Source organism: Oryx dammah, unplaced genomic scaffold (genome assembly GCF_014754425.2).
Source record: "Oryx dammah isolate SB20612 unplaced genomic scaffold, SCBI_Odam_1.1 HiC_scaffold_14, whole genome shotgun sequence".
Taxonomy (NCBI): Eukaryota; Metazoa; Chordata; class Mammalia; order Artiodactyla; family Bovidae; genus Oryx; species Oryx dammah.
The window spans coordinates 20,138,836-20,161,947 of NW_024070198.1; the positions used below are offsets into that span (position 1 = coordinate 20,138,836).

Below are 23,112 nucleotides of genomic sequence, written 5' to 3' on the forward strand. Positions count from 1 at the left end.
ATCTATTTCACAATCCATTGTGTCCTAGGGAAGTAGGACACAACGTGTGAGAACTTTGAAAAGGTACTCTATTCTTTCAAACAGCACTGACGACACCTGGCATGCTCTTCCTAACACTGCCCAGTGTAGAGCAGAAGTCTAAATTCTGAACTTTCTGTATCAAATTTCTGAAGGGATTTCCTGAACTAGAAGACAGTTTCTCTTCCTCTCCTGTTTGCTCCTACAAAATGGGTGTGCTGCAGGAGCCCAGGTACATCTTTGCTGACCTGAGAAGAGCTGGGAGAGGGTTCCCTTTGGAGGGACTCTCCAGTATAGGTTCCTGAGCATCTGGAAATTTCCTTATGTCCTGAAACTGAACTCTTCATAAAACGTCAGTTTCGGAGAATGGAAATTTCAAATCCAAGTAATGAAAAGTAATTTTTAACCTCAAAAGCAATTGCACAGTTCTCTTATTCTTGGCATTATAGGACTAATAAGAACAGGCTCTTTCCTCTGGGCGAAAGGGTAAGAGGTGTCAGAAAATGAAGTTTAAATCTGTTTCAGGAAGGAAATGAGAGAAGCTAGGAAAACATCACTTCCTCCTCTGCTTTATGTCACCAGAGCTCGTTTTGGACAGAAAGTCAGCAGTCATCGCCAGGTGATTACTCAAATAACCAGCAATAGATGAAGGGGAAAAGTAGAACCCCTCTTGAGCATGGTGGCCCCCATGAGGCTGAGCAGCAGGGCCTGGGCCAGTTGTCCTCAATCAAGTATCTTCCTCCAGCCCGCTGTGCTCTCCTGATGACAGCAGCACCAATTCACAACATGCACTTTGCGAAACATGTTATGTAATGTTGGACTGTAAGAAAAAATGAAAAGCCTGCTCTGACGCAGGAGGGATGGTCAGAGAAACGAGGGTAGAAAAGGAAAGGAATCTGCTGTCATAAACTGTCTTCAGTTCAGTCGCTCAGTTGTGTCCAACTCTTTGCGACCCCATGAATCGCAGCACGCCTCCCTGTCCATCACCAACTCCTGGAGTTCACTCAGACTCACGTCCACCGAGTTGGTGATGCCATCCAGACATCTTATCTTCTGTCGCCCCCTTCTCCTCCTGCCCCCAATCCCTCTCAGCATCAGAGTCTTTTCCAATGAGTCAACTCTTCTCATGAGGTGGCCAAAATACTGGAGTTTCAGCTTCAACATCAGTCCTTCCAAAGAAATCCCAGGGCTGATCTCCTTCAGAATGGACTGGTTGGATCTCCTTGCAGTCCAAGGGACTCTCAAGAGTCTTCTCCAACACCATAGTTCAAAAGCATCAGTTCTTCGGCGCTCAGCTTTCTTCACAATCCAACTCTCACATCCATACATGACCACTGGAAAAACCATAGCCTTGACTAGATGGACCTTTGTTGGCAAAGTAATGTCTCTGCTTTTGAATATGCTATTTAGGTTGGTCATAACTTTTCTTCCAAGGAGTAAGCATCTTTTAATTTCATGGCTGCAGTCACCATCTGCAGTGATTTTGGAGCCCCCCAAAATAAAGTCTGACACTGTTTCCACTCTTTACCCATCTATTTCCCATGAAGTGATGGGACCAGATGCCATGATCTTCGTTTTCTGAATGTTGAGCTTTAAGCCAACTTTTTCACTCTCCTCTTTCACTTTCATCAAGAGGCTTTTTAGTTCCTCAGGGGTTACTTTTTGTTTATTTCAAACTTGTCCCAAATTGGAAGGCAACAACCTCAGCAGGTGGAAGAGGACACAGATCAGAGTTTCCACCAATCATGGAAGGGCCCTTCAGTCCTCTTCAGGATTTAAACTGAGCAGTTCTCATCTCAAACATCTAAATAGTTCTAGTTTCTTTTGACAAAAGACAAAATTTAAATTAAGAAAGCTTCAAAGACTTCCCTGGTGGCCCTGTGGTTAAGAATCTGTGCTCCCAATGCAGGGAGCCCAGGTTCAATCCCTGGTCAGGGAACTAGATCCCACATGCTGCAACTAGGACCCAGTTCAGTTCAGTCACTCAGTTGTGTCTGACTCCTTGCGACCCCATGGACCGTAGCATGCCAGGTCTCCCTGTCCATCACCAGCTCCTGGAGTTTACCCAAATTCATGTCCATTGAGTCAGTGATGCCATCCAACCCTCCCATCCTCTGTCATCTCCTTCTCCTGCCCTCTATCTTTCCCAGCATCAAGGTCTTTTCAAATGAATCAGTTCTTCGCATCAGGTGGCCAAAGTATTGGAGTTTCAGCTTCAACATCAGTCCTTCCAATGAAAACTCAAGCCTGATCTCCTTTAGGATGGACTGGCTGGATCTCCTTGGCGTCCAAGGGACTCTCAATAGTATTCTCCAACACCACAGATCAAAAGCATCAATTCTTCACTGCTCGGCTTTCTTTATAGTCCAACTCTCACATCCATACATGACTACTGGAAAATCCATAGCCTTGACTAGATAGACCTCTGTTGGCAAAGTAATGTCTGCTTTTTAATACACTGTCTAGGTTGGACCCAGTGCAGCCAAACAAATAAATAAATAATAAAAAGAATCCACCTTGCAATGCAGGAAACACTGGTTTGTTTCTATCTCTGGTCGGGGAAGATCCCACATGCCACAGGGCAAGTAAGCCACAACTACTGAGCCCCTGCTCTGGAGCCCTCAAATTGCAACTCCTGAGCCTACATGCCACAATTCCTGAAGCCCAGGTGCCTAGAGCCCGTGCTCCACAACAAAGAGTGGCCTCCAGCTCACTAGAGGCTTCCTTGATAGCTCAGTTGGTAAAGAATCCGCCTGCAATGCGGAGACACCCATTCGATCACTTTCACTGGAAGTAGAGAGAAGCCCTCTGGCAGCAACGAAGACCCAGCACAACCAAAACAAAATTAAGTAAATTAAAATAAATAAAGAAAGCTTCAGGACTGACTCTTATCAGACACCTGTTTCAACTGACTTAAAGGATTCCACACTGCACCCCCACATTAAGCTGACATTTTCCTTCCTTTTTAGTTATTTTTAAAATTGCTTATATATCTCTACATCAAATTTGTCTTTTTCGACAATCCACACTGGTGAAGGAAGGTCCCAAGATTAATATTTTAGAATTACCAAATTTGAGGAAATTTACATTAAAGACATTTTTCAAATGGGTCATCCTAACAATTCCTTAAGTACTCGTTCAGATTTTCACTTCTTAAATCCTGCATGAATCTCAGTTATGAAATTTAAGAATCACTGACTCATAAGTATATACACTGGACATGTCTGAGCGAAGCAGCCTAGTGATACATTAAAATTAACAGCTCCAACATGCTGTGTATACAATAGATGCCCAGATAACACAACCCATAGCAGCTGTAGAGTACAGATTAATTTGAAACTATAAAGTGAAACTTCAGGGTGAAGCCGCAGCTAACAAGGAGCAAAAAAACTTGTGATAACAGGCAGTTTTTAAGACAGTTTCCAGGAGATGTCTAGAAAATTTATTAACTTAAGCTATGAGGATAAATAGCACAGAGATCTGCAAAGTAAGCGTCTTTTTTCCTTTCCTTATCTCTTTCAAGCATAGGCATGTTTTTTGGCTAACGAAGATTTAAAAGATAAGGCGCTTCTCTACCCTTCAGATATTCAGAGTATAAAATATTCTTGATATTTTGGAAGAAAGAAATCAGGAAAGGAATTTAGAAAACTAAAGATTCTGAGGAAGAAAAATAGGGAGGAAAGAAATTGTGCACTTGGAGTTAAAAATAACTGAAACCACTCTCAGGGTAAGAGATTTTAGGTCATTCTACGCAGTACCTGCATCCAAGGACCATGGAAAAGAGGGACCAGCAGTTTTACATGTTGTGTTGTTTAGTCTCTAAGTCATGTCCAACTCCTTTGAGATCCCATGGACTGTAGCCCGCCAGGCTCCTCTGAACATGGAATTTCCCAGGCAAGAATACTGGAGTGGGTTGCCATTTCCTTCTCCAGGGAATCTTCCCAATCCAGGGAACAAACCCTCATCTCCTGCATTGGCAGGAAGGTTCTTTACCACTGAGCTACCAGGAAAACCCCTCTACTCTCTTTTCCTATGAGTCTGGCATTTTTTTTTTTTTTTTTTTTTTTAAGATTCCATGTACAAATAAGATCACCGTTATTTGTCTTTCTCTGAATTTCTAAAGTGCATCTCTTTCAGACAGTTGCTATATACATTTAAAGTAATTATTGATACTGCATTTGTTTCTATTTGCCTTATTTTTTGTTCCTTAAAGCAAAGAAGAACTAAAGAGCCTCTTGATGAAAGTGAAAGATGAGACTGAAAAAGTTGTCTTAAAACTCAACGTTCAGAAAACTAAGATAATGGCATCCGGTCCCATCAATTCATGGCAAATAGATGGGGAAACAATGGAAACAGTGTCAGACTTTATTTTCTTGGGCTCCAAAATCACTGCAGATGGTGACAGTAGCCATGAAATTAAAAGATGCTTGCTCCTTGGAAGAAAATCTATGACCAACGTAGACAGCATATTAAAAAGCAGAGACATTAATTACTTTGCCAACAAAGGTCCATCTAGTAAAAGCTATGGTTTTCCAGTAGCCATGTATGGATGTGAGAGCTGGACTATAGAGAAAGCTGAGCACCAAAGAATTGATGCTTCTGAACCGTGGTGTTGGAAAAGACTCTTGAGAGTCCCTTGGACTGCAAGGAGATCCAACCAGTCCATCCTAAAGGAAATTAGTCCTGAATATTCATTGGAAGGGCTGATGCTGAAGCTGAAACTCCAGTACTTTGGCCACCTGATGCGAAGAATCGACTCATTGGAAAAGACCCTGATACTGGGAAAGACTGAAGGTGGGAGGAGAAGGGGACAACAGAGAATGAGATGCTTGGATGGCATCACCGATGTGATGGACAGGAGTTTGAGTAGGCTCCGGGAGTTGGTGATGGCAGGGAAGCCTAGCATGCCGAATTCCATGGGGTCGCAAAGAATCAGACACAACTGAGCAACTGAACGGAACTGCTCTGCAATAAAGAGTAGTTCCACTTGCCGCAACTAGAGAAAGCCTGCGCAAAGCAACAAAAACCCAGTGCAGCCAAAAATAAAGACAAATTTAAAAAGAAAAAAACTTTCCACAATCTTCAGTTCAGTTGCTCAGTCGTGTCCGACTCTTTGCGACCCCATGACCAGAGCACGCCAGGTCTCCCTGTCCATCACCAACTCCCGGAGTTTACCCAAACTCATGTCTATTGAGTCGGTGATGCCATCCAACCATCTCATCCTCTGTCATCCCCTTCTCCTGGAAAATCCCATGGACAGAGGAGCCTGATAGCCACTGTCCATAGGGTCACAAAGAGTCAGACACGACTGAGTGACTTCACTCACTCACTCACATACAATATATAAACTACTTAATGGAATAATTCCATTTACCACATCATCCTGTCCTTTGTGTTACTGTTGCCATATACATTATTTCTATTTTGTGTTACTGTTGCCATAGATATTTGTGGTAGCTTTAAAGTAGATTCCAAACTTTTTTGATACTGCTCCCTATTTCCTCTCCTCCTGAGTGTGGGCCATACCAGTGACTCATTTCTAACTCACAGAATACAGTGGTAGTGACAGTGTGTGATTCCCAAGACTAGATTGTGAAGACACTCAGGCAGTCTTATGGGGAAGCCCACACAGTGAAAAACTGGGGCCTCCTGCCAGCAAGCATGTGAGCAAGCATCATGGAAGGAGATTACAGTCCCAACAAAGCCTTTAGATGAATGCAGCCCCCACCAACATCTTGATGGCAACTCATGACACATTCTGAGCAAGAAACACCCAGCTAAGCCACTCCTGAATTCCCAACTCACAGAAACTGTAAGATAGTAAGTATTTATAGTGTTTTAAGCTACTAATTTTTGAGAAAATTTGTTACACAATGATAATTAATGTAGTATATTATAAACCCCAAAATACAATGCCATTTTTGTTATAAACAATGAGTTGTCCTTAAAGAAAAGGTCTTTCACTTTTGCCTGTACAATTACCACTTCTTGTGTTCTTCATCCCTTTCCACAGATCTGAGTTTCCTTCCAATATCAATTCCTTTCAGCCTAAAGAATATCTTTAAGCATTTCTTGCAGTATAAGTCTATTGACAACAAGTTTGCTCAACTTTAGTTTATCTGAAAGCATTTTACTCTCATTTCAGAAAGATTTTTTTGGTTAGTACAGTATTTTGATTGGTGGTTTTATTTTTCTTCTTTCAAATTTTAGAGATGTTGTTCCATTACCTTCTGCCTATTTCAGATGAGAAGTCAGCTGTCATTCTTATCTTCATTCCCCTGTAATATCTTTTTTCTCTACTCTTAAGAGTTTTCTCTTTGTCTTTAGTTTTCAGTAATCTGATGACAAAGTGTTAAGGTGTATAGTCTTCTTATTTACCCAGTTTGAGGTTCACTGAGATTTTTGAATATATAAGCTGATGTTTTTGATTAAATTTGGGGAAATTTTGGTCATTATTTCTTCATCTTTCTTCCTCTCTTTATGAGATTCCAGTTAGATATATATTAAACTACTTGATATTCACTCACTGTCACTACAGTTCTGTTCTCTCCTGTCCCCAATCTTTCTTCTCTCTGCATTTCAGCTTCTCTATTTATCTGCTTAGAGTTCACTGGCCCCTTTCTTCTGCAGCATTGCTCTTCCTCTCTTAAGTCCATCCAGTGAATCTTTATTTCAGCAACTACACTTTGAAGGTCCCTATATGTCCTATTTACATCAGCCGCTTTAAATTCCTCATCTGCTAAATCTATCATTTCAGTCATCACACAATGCGTTATATCTTTCCCTCTGGGGTCTCAAATGAATGTCTTAAGTGCTCATCAAGGTCTCTCAACTCTGGTTCGACTAGAAATCTAGTATTTCTGAGCAACGTGCACCCTCAGGTATCTCTGCTCAGCTCTTAGCTCCACAGAAGCCACTCTGTGTCAGGCCTCACCGAGGCTTGCCCTGGGCCAAAGACCTGAGATAAATCCCCAAGAAGATTCCTGCTCCTATATCCATTTGCTGCTCTCTCTACTCCTTTACTTGGACCTACAAATCTCAGCCCTCTCAGAGCTATTAAAAAAGCAGATGGTTGTTGTAATAAGCCACTGAGATTTTGAAGTTATCTGTTGCACAGCCAAAAAAAAAAAAAAGACAAAATGTGATGTTAGTTTTTTTGACTGGATCAGCTGAGCACTTCCCTCTTCCATCAAACATGCATACCTCTTATTATTTTCTGGATAAACTATTATCTTCTAAGATCCAGCTCACGGTACCTCCGCTATGAAGTCCACAGAATTAGTCCTTATCCACTATATGCTCCATAGGGCAGGGATCCTTTTTGTCTATTTTATGCACTGATGTATACTGAGCATCTAGAACACTGCTTGGTACATAGCAGGTCCTCCATAAATAGTTGCAGAATGGATAACTTAACACACTGAACTAATTTAAGTTATATATCAAAATATATATTCACATTCCCAATGATCATGTTCCTCTTTTGCACAGAGCTTACAGGATCTCACAAGACTCACTCCCACATTAGAAACTTTGGTTTTTGATCCTAGGTACTTGGGAGCACCTGAAATGTTTGAATAAGCAAGTATAATGGTTAGAATTAGAACAGGTTTTAAGTAGTTGAGCACTCCCAAACACAAATGTGTGTATTTTTTTTTCCCCAGATAAAGACAAAAAGGTATTCCAAGGCAAATCAGGTCATTTATCTTCATATCATTTTTAAAAAATAGGTTTCTTGAGTTGCAACTCACATACTATAGAATTAATCCGAAGTGTACAATCCAATGGGTTTAGTAAATTTCCAGAGTTGTGCAACCTGTACCATTATCAATTCTAAAACATTTTCATCATCTCAAAAATAAACTCCATACCCATTAGCAGTCACTTTCCATTTGTCTCCAAATATCTCCCCATCCATCCCAGCCCCAGACAACCAGTAATCTACTTTCTCTCTAGACAGAAAGATTTGCCTTCTCTAGGCATCTCATACAAATGGAGTCACACAATAGGCGGTCTTGTGTGACAGGCTTCTTTCACTTAGCATGGTTCAAGGTCTTTATATAATTTTCAAATATAAATATGAAACTTAAAACACAATAATTAAAGAGCACAGATTACAAAGCCAGACTATCTGGATTTACCTCCTAGCTCCACCTCATGTCAATAGGTTACGTGATTTGAGGCAAATTACTCAACTTCTCTGTGCTTTAATTTCCTCATCTAGAAAATGGGTTTAGTAATAGAACCTGCTTCATAGAAATTTAAGTACGTTAATATAAATACAGCACTTAGAAGAGTACCTCACACGTAGTAAGCACTATACAGGGGTCAGCTGCTATTATTACTGTTGTTGCTGCTGCCGTTCTCATCATCATCTGCATTAGAGAGCAAGACTATGGACAGATATTCTCAAAACCCTTGTCATAGCTTTAGGATGTTTTTTTGGCATTTAATGGGTTTTAAAATGAGTGTCTCAGGAGAAAGAAGCGGGGAATGACTGACTGCTAAAGAACACAAGGTTTCTTTCCAGTGTGAGGAAATGTTCTGGAACTAGACAGTGGTGAAGGTTGCACATATGTGTAAGACACCCCAAAAAACCCCACTCGATCGTATGCAAACAGCTAAGAGCTCAGATTTAAGTCAGAGAATTAGTTTCAGTTTTTGGTTCTGCATTTGCTATGTGACCTTGGGCAAGTTACTTAAACCACTCTGAACTTTTGTTTCCTCACCTGTAAACTGAAGATAACAATAATAATTTATTTTATGGCGTGTTATGAAGATTAAGTTTGATCATGTAGGGAGCTTCCCCGGTGGATCAGTGGTTAAGAATTCACCTGCTAATGCAGGGGACAAGGGTTCGATCCCTGGTTCAGGAAAATCCCACAACCCACAGGGCAAACTAAGCCCAGCACCACAACTACTGAGCCCAGGTACCCTAGATCTGATGTTCTGCAACCAGAAGCCACCGCAGAGAGAAGCAGGCGTACCCCACTCACCGCAACTAGAGGAAGCCCTTGCACAGCAGTAAAGACCCAGCACAGCCAAAGATAAATAAATACGTTTGATCATGTAGGTAAAACATTTAATACATTTTGTAAATGTCAGCTCTGAGGATGGTGATGATAATAATGAAGAGAGAGGAGAAAGGTTATCATCGCTCATATTGATGGTAACAATAACAAAGACAAGGCAGCAACTCCTGGGTGGGGCCAACTGCTCAAAACTGCTCATCTTTTTGAAAGGAAGGGGCAGTAATGTGACTCTCTGTGGTTACTGGTCACAAGGACAAAGCAATTGACATCCCCCCCTCTACCCTAAACTCTAAATGAACTACATAGTTCTACATCCCACAAAGGTCTGGCAGCAGTTTTACTCAAGAGATCCTTGCCTATGGGTCTAAGAAAACCTTTGCCAAATGCCTTCCAGGGATAGAAGAGGAATATGAAATTAAATATCCTATGGAACTTACACCATCAGCATTTCCTTGTTCTCAAGCCTTCCGACTTAGGCTAGGACTATACTAGTGACTTTCCTGGGCTTCTACCTGGCTGACAGCAGATCATGGAACTTCTTAGCCTCCATAATCCTGTGAGCCAATTCCCCAAATTACTCTTTTAATAAAGATAAAAAAAAAAAACTAATGTCCTAAAAAAAAAAAAAAACCTTCTAAAAAAGTATCCTCCAATGCCAGGAAAAACGTTAACACTATTGTCAAGTCCTTCAAACTCATATACCTCTTAAAAATTGTTCTTTGACTTGACATTTTTCAATTTGAGATTGCCCCTGCCCTATTTTTCTTTTTCTTTTTTTTCTCCCATCATCTTTTCTTTGGGACTATGGCAATAGCTTCCTAAATGGTTACCCACCAGTCTTATGTCCCTCTGTTCTATTTTCTACACTGCACTAGGATTATCTTTTTAAAATACAAACTCTCATAATTCTCTACTGCTTGAAGTTCAAAAGAGTTCTGATAAGAAGTATCTGAAACTCCTCTGTAAATCGTACAGAGCTCATCGTGATCTGGTTCCCACACATACGTTTGGCCTCATTTCTGGACACCCTCCACCCACCACCCACCCCAAACTCTAGCCTCATCAAAATACTGGCAGAGTTCACTGCAAGGCACTACACTGTAACATATATTATTTATTACAACACATCTACAGACTGCTTTTCAATCGTATTATCGAGTGTGTATGCTGTTGCTGCCTGTGACCATGGTAAACAGGAAGTGTTTGTTTTTGTTAAACTGATCACTGCAAGGAAGAACAATCCATAATTTGCAAACCACCTCTGGTTGACACTTTTGTTGTGAATAATAATTATACTTCAGTTTTTAAGCATTTGGAGTCACCAGAAGAGAATATTGATCAAGTCTGACTCCTGATTCCATTCTTATATGGAATATAAGAATAAAGTTTGAATATACTGGTGAAATTCAACAAAAAGATTTCCAGTAATTTACTGTTATCAATGCCTTTAATTAAAGCAAACCTCTTACTTAAGATAGCAAGTTCATAATGAAAGTGTAAGCAGTACTGTAACAAATGCATTAAATGTCCTTATTCTATGTTAGATTTTTAGTCTTGGTTTTATTAATTGTTCGGCTTTACAACTATATGAAAATATTGACATTGAGATACTTTTTTTTTTTAACAGTCATCAAGCCACTAAATATTGATGAAAGTGAAAGTGTTAGTCGCTCATCTGTGTCTGACTCTTTGACCCCACGAACTGCAGCCCGCCAGACTCCTCTGTCCATGGAATTTTCCTGGCAAGAATACTGGAGTGGGTTGCCATCCCCTTCTCCTGGGGATCTTCCCGACCTAGGGATCAAACCCAGGTCTCCTACATTGCAGGCAGATTCTTTACCATCTGAACCACCAGATAAATAAAGCCAAATATTGCTTCACACTTCAACAATTTTCTTTCTTTTTAATACTGACTAATTACCCTAATTACCCTGTAGAACTATTACAGTTGACTAGTGGGTCAAGGCAACAAGACTAAAAGAAAAATAAAACAAAATTGGACTTCTTCATGTCTACGGTGGTCCAATTATTATAATTATTGAATGACATCTAGACAGTGGCAGCATAAAGAACAGATAATAAACACTATAGGTGTGAAGACCATACACATTAGTATTACACTCTACAGTCTGGCTAGTGGTTCAGGAATAAAACACAAGACCCCAACAGGCACTAACAAAGGTCTGATTTTAATGTAAACTCATTCTCCTAACTGACCCTTCAGGGATTCTGTTTCCTGATAAGCAGATCTAAACTATAAGACAATAATATCCCAAGGAAGTTCTGGCACGGAGCCCCATAAATCCTTAAAGCAACAGACACTGTCTGAAAGAAGAAAACCAGACCACTCACTCGCTTCTCCCTTCCCTTCTCTGACTCTAGGGACCATGAAAATTCCTTGCCAAAGAGAAGCTATAAAATTCCTTCTGAGGCAAAATGTTTTTTTAAATAGAGATATCTGCTGCTGATTATGTCATTCCCTATCACCTGGAACATTTTGGAAGACTCCTCGGAAACGACCTCTGGACCAGACTAAGCTGTATGTGGGTCAGTGAACCCTTTCTATTTATGGAGACTGAATAACTTGAAACCTCCAAGAGTGACTGACAGATTAAAAGTGTAAATTAACTTGCAATCAGGCAATAAGGTTGCATCATAGCCATTCAAAAAAACCCAGAATGTGGGAAACTATATGACAAAACTCTTTAACAAAATAAAATGTAATCAAAACTTAAAATGAAAATGAAAGGAAAGGGAACTTATCAATTAAAAATTACTTAAGAAGCATATTAGCTGAATGCAATGGGTGCCATTTCTTGGATTCCAATTCAAACAAATCAACTGTTTAAGAAACTGAGACAAATGGAAGAAATTCTGAACACTGACTAGCTTCCTGATTATACATTAAGGAATGATTGGTGCTTTTTCTTAGGTGACAGTAATGGTACTGCTGTCATATGTAAATAAAATGCAATTCTTTTAATTTTCCTTCTAAGTCACTAGAACCAGAGAATCTTAAAAAGGGCAAAGGGTGGTGGAACACAGAAACCAACTCAGCTTTCTAAATTGAGTGTTGGATACATGGGACATTTGTTGTATTGTTCTTTATTCATTTTTGCAAATCTCAAATATTATTATTAGAAAATTATTATTTTTAGGAAAAGGTCAAAAAACCAGAGAATGCAAGCTGGATGGGTAGTTTCAGAGCCTCTCCTTTTCTGAGGTGCCATTCATTTCTGTCTGCAGAGACAACACAGGATCTGGGAAGAAACTCCCCAGCCAGTCCCAGCTGCAGAGTCCTCCTAGTCCCCCTACACCTCACACCAGTCAGTAGTGTGGTGAACGTGAAAAAAGGACAATCATCACTAACCATGTGACTGTGTAAGTCATTCCTGGTCTTCAGGCAGCCACTTACCCGAGACCTGCTATGGCATGCTGGTTAAGAGAGTGGGTGCTGGAGAAAAACAGGCGTGAGTTTGATTTCCTGTTCTATCACTCAACAGCATTAAAAACTTTAGGGCAAGTTTCCTAACCAACTTGTACCTGAGTTTCTCCAAATGCAAAATGAGGATTACAACAGCACTTTCCTTAAAATTGTTCTGAAGATTAAATAAGAATGCAGTTAGGACTATGACTGGCTAAAATATTAGCTGCTGTTAGTATATTATTATTATTGTTTTAAATTCCTTTCCCTTCATTTGAATTCAGACTCCTAGTGAACCCCAAGACATATTCATAATTATAATAATATACTTATTGCTATCCTCATTGCTACAAGAAAGAAAGAGAGATCTGACTGAAGTAGAAATAGGGAGGTGGAATTAGCATATACATGGACAGTCTGGATCAGATTTGAGGGCCAGGTAATGTGTCAACCAGTAGAATAATAGTAGGGAAAAATAATGGTTAAGTGGTATTTTTCAGGACCTTGACTCAGACAATGGTCTATACAAGACAGATGGGTCTACAGCCTTGGCCTCCAGCACAGCATTATGGTGTATTTGTATCAACCCCCCCCTCTTTTTTTTTCTCTCAGCACCCTACAGAGTGCTATTTAATATGATTGAGCCTTGCTTTATAATAAAGTGACCATGTATATGCAGCATGACTGTTCATCATGACAATCCTGAACCACATCCAGAAACAGCAGAGATGCCAAAAGGTTTCTGCATGGCTGGGGATGGGAGGAAGAATAAACTAGAAAGGGGGAGGGCACGGGGTATGACACTGGGCATTCAGTGCCACTCGGCACATCCACTGCAACTTTTTTTTGCTGATGGGGCAGATCATTTGTCCTAAGAGAATCAATCACCTCATGAAAACAACGCAGAGTGTGTGCTGGGCCCGGAACCTGTGAGCCCACGTCAGCACTGACTATTCTCTCTGTGGCCCTACTCCCGCCATGTGCTTGTCAGCAACACAGACACACTCCACTTTCAAAAACCACAGAGTGGCTAAAACAGATGTAGAGAAATTAACTCTGTGGCTGGGTTGATAGAAACGCTTACAAGGTCAAGCAGGAAATGGGGACTCTACTAGTTTATCGAACCCATGAGGCTAAGAAAACTGTCTTCCCTTACCTCTCCCTTAAGACTTTCCCTTGCTGTAACACACAGCTGCCTCCTTACAGATTGACTCATTTTATGGGTTCCATCTGTTGAGGGCATGCTATGTACCAGGCAAGGCTCAAAGGTGCTTGGGATTTATCAGTGAACAAAACAGGTTCCTGCCCTTGAAGAACTTCCTCCTGGAGGGATGGGGAAGGCAGACAACAAAATCTGAGGAAGTGACAGGTATCTCAGCAAAATGAAGAAGAGCAGGGTGAAGGAACGAGGAGTGAAGAGGAGAGGGCATTGGATGTTGAATCTATCAGCTGATAAGAATGTTAAAAATTCTGTCACTTCCAGCAATTTAGTACCACACTCCCTCACCTCACACTAGCAGAAGGTGATCAGGGAAACAAGACACATTTTGGGATTATTTCAGAGTCAAAAGAAAATAAATTACAACTATTTCTTCCATACTTTTTTATTTTCTGAAAGATAAATGCAAACGTGTTCTAAACAAGGAAGGTGCTAACTGAACTGAAGCAGAGTGACATCAAATAGATTCCTCCTCTCCTCCAAGCTAGTCTTCAGTCTGCTGGCAGATGGACTATGACTTCTCCATACTCTGGTAATGAGGCTGGGCTGTCTGTGGACTCAGACACAGCCTGTTATAAATGTCCAAGTCATCCGCAAGCTATAACCCTGCCTCTATCAACTAATCATATCTTTCTTACAGCCTTACAGCTCTTTTTTTTTTCCAGAAGATCAATCAAAGCAAGACAAACAAGAGCTGATGGCCTAAACCTGAAAAAGGAAGGGTGATGCAAAATTATATAGCCCAATGTTAGGCGAATTTTCTTCCTCCAAAAAGTAAGCCCCCCATACCTACTCTTGAAAGACCAGAGAGAGAAACAGTTTAACAGGGATTGATTCTAAAAGGCAGGATCAAAGATTTCCTTTTCTATTTGCAAATTTTCTACAATTAAGAGGCATAATTTTTATAATTAAGAAAAAACAGCTAGCTTTAAAAAAAAAAAAAAAAAATCATGTACCAAAAGAGATAGTCCTGAGAATCTACTGCCCAACACTTTAGCAGTTATGGCTGCTAAAGAGCTACTTGCTGAACCATCTCAATATTCTGTGAGATATACTTAGGTGAGATTTATACCCAGAGCAGAGACTGATCCAGAGAAAGGAAACTATAATTTTACATATCTTATATTTACAATCATGCTGACGACTTCAGTTATGCTGAATATGGCGCTCTCATCCTTCACACCAGCTTTTTAAACTTTCACTCTTAAAGCAGGAGGAAAAAGATGACATACCAGTGAAATAAGCTTATACTGGAATTGTGAGATGTTTACCATAAATTTATATATGCAATGGTCAGAAACATTGAAGACTTTTATTAATCTTCTTATACTTGAAGCTAAAGCTCAGCTTAGGATTTTGGTTTGCAGCCTCCTGATGCCATCTTATTTCTTTGGAGACAAATCCTGAAAAAATATTTGACAAGGCTTAATACCCATTTATGATGAAAATGCTCAGTAAACCAGGAGTACCTAAAGGAGAATACGTCAACCTGACAAAAGTGTGAGTCCCTCAGTCGTGTCCAACTCGTTGTGACCCCATGGACTGCAGCCACCAGGCTCCTCTGTCCACGGAATTCTCCAGGCAGGAATACTGGAGTGGGTTGCCATGCCCTTCTCCAGGGTAGCCTGACGAAGGTACATCTAAAACCTAAAACAAACATTATATGAAATGGGGAAACTTTGGATTAATTCTCCTTAAGAATGAGGACAAGTCAAAGATGTTCACTAACACGGCAACATTTTTGACATAGTTCTGGAAGTTCTGGTCAAGGCTGTAAAGGAAAGATAAACAAGAAATAAAAGGATGGGAAACAACAAAACTATCAGTATTTTCAAAGGACATGATTAATTATGGGGGAAAAGAAACAACAGAAAACAGCAGACTATTTGAATAAGACAGTGAAGCCAGGCTGCAAAATTCAAGATTAACTTACAATAATCAATACCATTTCTCTTAAACTACCAATAGCCAACTATAAAACAACAGTAATAGAAAGACACATGATTCACAATAGTAACAAAACTATCAAGTATTCAGAAATTAATTTAGTCAAGACCTTTATGGAGAAGACTTTAAAGTTCTAATAAGGGACTTAAAAATGAGCTGATGAAGTATTTAGGCGTAAAGGGTCATGATGTCTGCAACTAATAACTCAAATGGGTAAGAACAAATGGTACAGAAATGTAGACAGGGAGTAATAAAGCAAATACAGCAATATGAATCTAGGTTAGGGATATACAGGAGCTCTTTGTACTAATCTTAGAATTCCTGTGTTTTAAATTATTTCCAAGTAAAACAAAAATTCTGGAAAAAAAGTGAGCTGAATAAATGAAGAGACACATGGCACACTTCTGAATGAAATAAGCTAATATCAAAAAGATGTTAAGCCTCTCTCAAATAACTTATAAATTCAACGTAAGCCCAATAAAATATTCTCAAAAAATTTGAGGAACTTGATAAACATACTGCAAACGTTATATCGAAAAATAATGACCCCAGCGTAGCTAAATAAATTTAAAAATAAAAAGAGATGGGATTCTTGCTATGTCAGTCATGAGGATGTATTGCCAAATCACTGTAATAAAATTAGAGCAATAAAAAACAGAGCAAGAACTGACAAACTAATGGAACAAAAAAGAGGCTTAGCAATAGACTAGTGTATCCATGGAAACCATATAGGAGAAAGAGGGTATCACAATGTAATGAAAGAAATGATGGGTTTTTTGGATATGTTACTGGAAAAATTGGAGAATAATAGCGCTGGATCCCTATCTAACTCATGTATAATGTGAACTCTAGACAAATTAAAGAAATAGCAATAACCTGGGGACTGGCAGGGCCTCCTTAAAACTCTAAAAGCATAAGATATAAGCCAAAGAATTTACTTATTTCATTATATTAAAATTAAGAATTTTTATTGATAAAAGGACAACAAAGACAAAATTAACATACGAGAAAACATCTACAAAGTGATGATGAATGAATATCTATAAACTGTCTTCCACGAGTCAACAGTAACAACACAGTAACTTCAAGAGAAAATGGGCTAAGACAGGAATCAGTAACTTATGGATAAAACTATATGTATAAGAGATATTTATAATCATTAGTAACCAAAGAATACAAGTGAAAATGACAAGATACCACTTTGCCCCTATGAGATTACAAAAGGTGGAGACCGAGAGAAAGCTGAGTGGTGGCTGGGACAAGATATAAGACCCCTCAAACACTTCTGGCAGGAAAAACTGGTACAGCTATTGTGGGCAGGCATCTGGCACAGTCTGATCAAATTCAGGACATGAAAGCCCATAACCCAGTGATTCCCTTCTAAGTGTATACCCCACACTTCTATTACACAGTTTTAAAAGTGGACAGGTATGAAGATGCTCAGTTCAGCAATATTTGTGGTGGTAGGACGTAGGGACAACCTGAGTATGTATTACACAGAAAGGAGATAAGCAAAATTGTGGTTCACACATGCACATAGAGCATGGGACATAATACAGCATTCAGAAGCAAAGAAGTAGATGTACATATAGAAACACAGGAGGACCTTAAGAACAGTACTCAGAGGGGGGAAAAAGCACAATGAAATGTATCATTACCAACTAAAATGCAGGGAGGAAGATAAGGGAAATTAAAAGAAAAAAAGAGACATCTTTTAGGCTCCTTGCATGTTAAAAAAGAAGAATTCAAATGACCTATGATGAAAACAAAATTAGAATTGTTTCCTTCCCCTAAGTTTCCAACTTTCCTAACAACAAAAGCAACTTTGGTTGCCAGCTTTGTTGATGAGTAACAGCTTTTCATCCTTTTTCAAGCAGGAAGGGAAAAATTCAGGGATCAGCAGAGTACTAAAGGGATCAGGGGAGAATGGTCACGAAACAGTGTTTTTGTTCTCATGACCTCACAACCTAATTGAAAAGAGCCGATTACCTCTTGATTAGGAGTGAGATTAGGAGTGATTCAGCTAAAGGCACACTGGTGGCATCAACTTTTCACGTCGTCTGAAACTACTTACTTTCAGAACCTTTTCATATATATAATCCTCTAGCCCACAGAGATTACACACTTCTTAGAATCTAAAAATTCTAGAGCTAGAGAGCACCTGGTTATCCTAAGATGAGCAAACAAAGGCCAGGGGACTGCAATTCAGGGTCACACAACTGGTATGAATGGGAAGCCCTCATTGACTGTGCCCTTGTCCCTTTCTGTCTGTCACTCAGCCAGAGTGATCCTGTTAAAACATAAGTCATCAGAAGCTTCTCTGTCCAAAAGGCTCAACGGGCTCCCCCCTCACTCAGAGTAAAGGCCAAAATACTTTACAAAACCGCCTACACTGCTATGCACACCCTGTCCCCAACCCCAACTCCTACCACCTCTCATCTGCTGCACTTTCCCCTCACCCACATGGGGACTGCTTGGCCACCGTGACCTAGCTGTCCCTCACACAAGCCAAACATGCTTCTGCATTAGGGTTCAGAACTTACTCATCCCTCTGCCTTCTGCTCACTCCCTCACTCAAGATCTAGATTCAAAGCGATCTCAGTAGAGGCCTTCTTTAGACCACTCTGCACTTTATGAGTGCATGCCTCCTTCGTCTTTCCCACTTACACCTCTTTCTGTTTCTTCACAACACTTACAATCATGTGACCATGCCCATTCACATATTTATTTCCTGTCTGCCCCCATGCTACCAGAATATCTACTGCATGAGGGCAGGGCTTTTTCTGTTTTGTTCACAGCTATATCCCCAGCACCAAGAACAGATCTGGTGCTCCATGAATATTTGTTGAGCCTTGGTTTGTTTATCAATTCTTTCATCACAAGGTTGATCTGTGATATGATTTTATGGCTGCTACTTCATACCTTTCTGCCTTTCCAGGTGAGAGACTGGAATCTTATAATTAGCACCTGGCCAACCAGACTAAGTTATCCAATCTTGAAGGTTAGTTTATTCAGATGATTTCCTAAGCAAGGCATAATAAGAAACTATTTAATATTAACTGAATTCGTGTTTAAGGGTTGCCATTTCCTCCTCCAGGGGATCTTCCCAACCGAGGGATGGAACCCACCTCTTCTGCACTAGCAGGTAGTCTTTACCACTGAGCCATCTGGGAAGCCTGCTGTGGGGTAGGTAATACATTAACTAACTTCCAAAATGACAGATTAATAAACCTAGAAAATAATGCAAGCCTTATATCTGGTAGTGGGTATGCAAACCTCCATTTGCATTCTAGTTTAATTGCTTTTGTCACTTAAAAAAGTTCACCAAATTTTAAAAGTATTTGTAATCTGAACTATCACTGAAGTGTCTGAAATATGAGAAATCACCTTTTGCTTATTTCAGCCCAACCCTGATAAAGTGAGTGGGTGAGATGAGAATAACAAATTTGAAGATTCACTATGTATCCTGTTGAAACTGTTTCCTTCTGAGGCAGAGAAATGAGTCTACTGGCTCTGGAGGCTTCCTAGATTGCAGTCTCCCAGTTTAGGGAGGATAAAAATCTATACACAGTCCCCATAACCCTTTTTCAGAACCAGAGCCTCATGGAGTCTTGCACTATGTTCTAAAAATGAATATTCACTCTGAGTTTTTAGGAGACCTAAATGATGATTCAAGAATTACAATTTATCATGTACTTTAAGAGAAAAAGTGATGTAGGTTCAATTAGTGCTTGAAAGAGGCTCTGAACTGCCTCCTTCATGTGGATCAAAGAGGAATGTGAAGGGGTCTCTGCACGTAAGAGCGACACTAAGAAGAAAGGAGCCAGAAAAGAAACAAGAGGTGGGAAAGGCTCTACTTTGGAGCTGCAAGACAAAATAACATGTACATATTTGGACAGATTGTCTACGGAGATTATCACATCTCGGCTGGAAATTAACACAGCATGAACACTGTATTGAAGACACCTTATCACATTTCCGAGGCAGAATGTTCTTGGCTTATTACAAAAGTTATCTGTGCACTGCAGAGATCCCATCCCCAGGCCAGATTTTAGCAGCTCTCCACCATACACAAAGCATTCATTACAGTCTCTAAATTTAGTGAATTTAACACAGAAGTAATTTTAAAAATCTCTTTTCACTTACATTAATTCAACAATGATGAAGTGACTGGGAGCACTGAGAATAACACTGAATTTGAAGATTTGCTATGCATGATGCAGAGTTTTTAAAAAAAAAAACATGTTTTCTAAAAACCGTTATTGTCACAATGAGTGACATATGTTTCAAATTAACACATAAAATCAGGGAACTTTAGAGATGGGAGTCTTAGAGAGCCTTTAATTCAATAATTTAGAGAAAAACAGGTGCTGAGGTTTAAACTAACTTGTTCATCACCTTGAATCAATTCTATGCCGTGAGTAATAAACACAGCAACAGTCTAAGAAACAACACCTGTATGCTGGCACATACGTCACTGTTCAATATACAAGGATTAATCGAGCCTGTAACTTCAGCTATACAAACACGTGCAGCTAACCTATGTATGCTGAGTCGCTTCAGTTGTGTCTGATTCTCTGCGACCCATGGACTATAACCCTCCAAGCTCCTCTGTCCATGGGATTCTCCAGGTAAGAATACTGAAGTGGGTTGCCATGCCCTCCTCCAGGGTTCTTCCTGACCTAGGGATCCAACTTGTGTCTCCTGCATGGGCAGGTAGGTTCTTGACTACTAGTGGCACTTGGGAAGCCCAGCTAATCTATGCTCAAACACTAAATATTAATGCTACCACTGGCTTGCCACATTCCACAGCACCAGTGATAGTGAAAAGAAAAGAAAGCTCACATTACTATAAAAACAATTACGGTAAAACAGACCTAAAGGCAAATTACTAACTACGGAATAAGTTGTGAGTATCCTTCATTACTATATAAATGAGACAGACAATAAAGGATAAAAAGATTGCATGTGAAGTGGAGTTTTCATCTAAAATTTAACTGTACACACCAACCATTTTCCACCTAACTTGCAGCAGACCTGATCTGTTTGTAACCCCAGTATTCCTTTATTCAACTGACAGCATGGACATCCTTTTTAAGGTTAGATGCCTTGAGAAATTGATGCCTGGTGGACATTGGTACCTGCGGCAGGAAAGCAGGTATACCAAATTCCACCAGAAGCAAACTTGCATCTCTAGCCAAACAGGTCTTACTCTTGTTTCGGAAACCGTCCTCCTCTGCCTCCCTGACACAAAATCACGTCCTCCTACTCCGACTGAAAGTGACGCTGTGTGAACCAAAAGAATTTCCTCATCTGTAAAATAACGCTGGATTCTTTTCCAGAGTTTACAAATTTCGCCTCATTGCCGGAGGGGCAGGGCGGTGCAGTGCCAAGATCCCTGGGCTTGCCTGACACAATTTAAAAAGCCCACGTCTGCAACCCTCGGGCTGCCGACCACCTGGCTTCTTCGAGTCCCCAGCGCCTCCTAGGGCTCGACCGATCTGGACCGGAGGGCTCCGACGAGGGCCCGGTGCCCTGCTGTCTGTCGGAGGCTCCCGGCAGGGGTAGCGGCCGCGGCCGGGCAGGGGCGGCGCAGGCCCAGCATCCCGGCGCGTCCCTCGGGGCCCGGGGCCCCTCCGCCCGCCGCCCCCGAAGACCGAACTGCCCAACCCGGCCTCGCCCGGCCCCTGACCTGCTCTCCGCTGCCCGGCGGTCCCTCGGCGCAGCGGGCAGCTACGGCCGCACGTCCCAGGCCCGCTGTCACCTCCGCCTCTGCAGGCGGCGAGCGGGTCAATCCCGCGTGACTCAGCGCCGCGGCCCCGCCTCCAGCCTAGGCTTCCGCCTCGCCCGGACCGCGCGGCCCGGGGGCGCCACGCTTCGTCCCGGCGCGCCCACCCCCTCAGGGCGAGCCCCGCGCTCTAGCCCCCAGACGGCCCGCCCCGTGACGTCAGAGGGGGTGGCGCTCCAGAACCCCTACCCGGGGAAACTGAGGCAGCCGGCCGCGCGGCGCCGACCCTGCTGGGGCGACTCGAATGTCAGCTCCCCGTGGCGCGTTCAGTTCTACGTGCAGCTCTCTCTGGTCGAAAGTTCCTTTCCTCCCTTGCTGATCCCTCACCCGCCACACTCCCCATCCAACTTGGGGCTGGGGGGGTGGGGGGGCTGTGGTGGGCCGGGGGGAGTTCCATTTAGAGAAAGCCCATTCAATTCCTGTCTACCGTGCGGTCCTCTCTGTTGCTCCGAGGTAGTTCCCTTTATCACGTCACAAATGCTTGGCACTCACTTCGGCCTGTTTTTTTTTATTTTTTCCCCTGAGGAACTTCTCTCAGTATATCGTTTAGAATTTGAGAGTAAGGAATGACAGAATGCACGAACTAGGCAGGGCTGAGAGCACGCTTTTAATTCGTTCGGGAATCCTCACAGGATTTTCTTTGTGTGTTAATGGCCATAAAGTCACACTGCTTGGCTTCTTGCTTGAATTTCTGTGCTCGGTTCCTGGGATCTATCTGGGAGATGCTCAAGAAGATGCAACAAGTCTATCACTGTGAACACAGATAAACCTCCACAGATGGTCCCCACTTAAAATTGTTGGACTTAAGATTTTTCCACTTTACGATGGTGAGAAAACGGTAGGCATTCAGTAGAAACCACAGTAGGATTTTCAATGTCAATCCTTTCCTGGGCGGGCGATTTGCTCTAGGACATTCCTGATGCTGAGAGTGACAGTAAGCCTGCTCCCAGTCAACCACAAGATAAAGGGGGCAAGCCACCAATAGGCTTTCAACCATTCTGTACTCATAAACAATTCTGGGTTTCACTTTCAAAATACACTATTCAATAAATTACATGAGATATCCAATACATTATTGTAAAATAGGCTTTGTGTTAGACGATTTTGCCCAACTGTAGGTTAATGTAGGCCTCCCTGGTGGCTCAGTAAGAAAATCTGCCTGCCGTGTAGGAGACTCGCCTTCATTACCTGAGTTGGGAAGATCCCCTGCAGAAGGAAATGGCAACCCACTCCAGTATTCTGGCCTGGAAAATCCTATGGACAGAGGAGCCTGGTGGGCTACAGTCCATGGAGTAAATTACTGTGAGTGTTCTGTTAAAGGTAGGTCAGGCTCTGATGTTGGATATGTTAGTTGTATTAAATGCATTTTGGACTTAGGATATTTTCAAATTACCATGGGTTTGTCTGGACATCCCACTGTAAGTGGAGGAAGATCTGTATTTCAAAATTCTCATCAGATATTGTTTCTCCTTTCTATTACTTGTGTGTGCTTGTTAAATATATGTAACATCAGTCAGTTCAGTTCAGTTGCTCAGTCGTGTCCGACTTTGTGACTGCATGAACTGCAGCACGCCAGGCCTCCCTGTCTATCACCAACTCCCAGAGTCCACCCAAACCCATGTCCATCGAGTCAGTGATGCCATCCAACCATCTCATCCTCTGTTGTCCTCTTCTCCTCCTGCCC

At 41.4% G+C, this 23,112-nt stretch overlaps 1 protein-coding gene across 1 annotated transcript in view; it reads right to left on the reverse strand.

Annotated features, from left to right (window-relative positions):
* LOC120873524 (dynamin binding protein) overlaps positions 1–21,436 on the reverse strand; it is a 112,728-nt gene extending 91,292 nt beyond the window's left edge. Inside the window, exon 1 of the mRNA XM_040254207.1 lies at positions 21,333–21,436. The gene's annotated coding sequence lies outside the window, so the exon portion shown is untranslated. The remainder of the gene's footprint in view (positions 1–21,332) is intronic.
* Between the last annotated feature and the right edge of the window lie 1,676 nt (positions 21,437–23,112).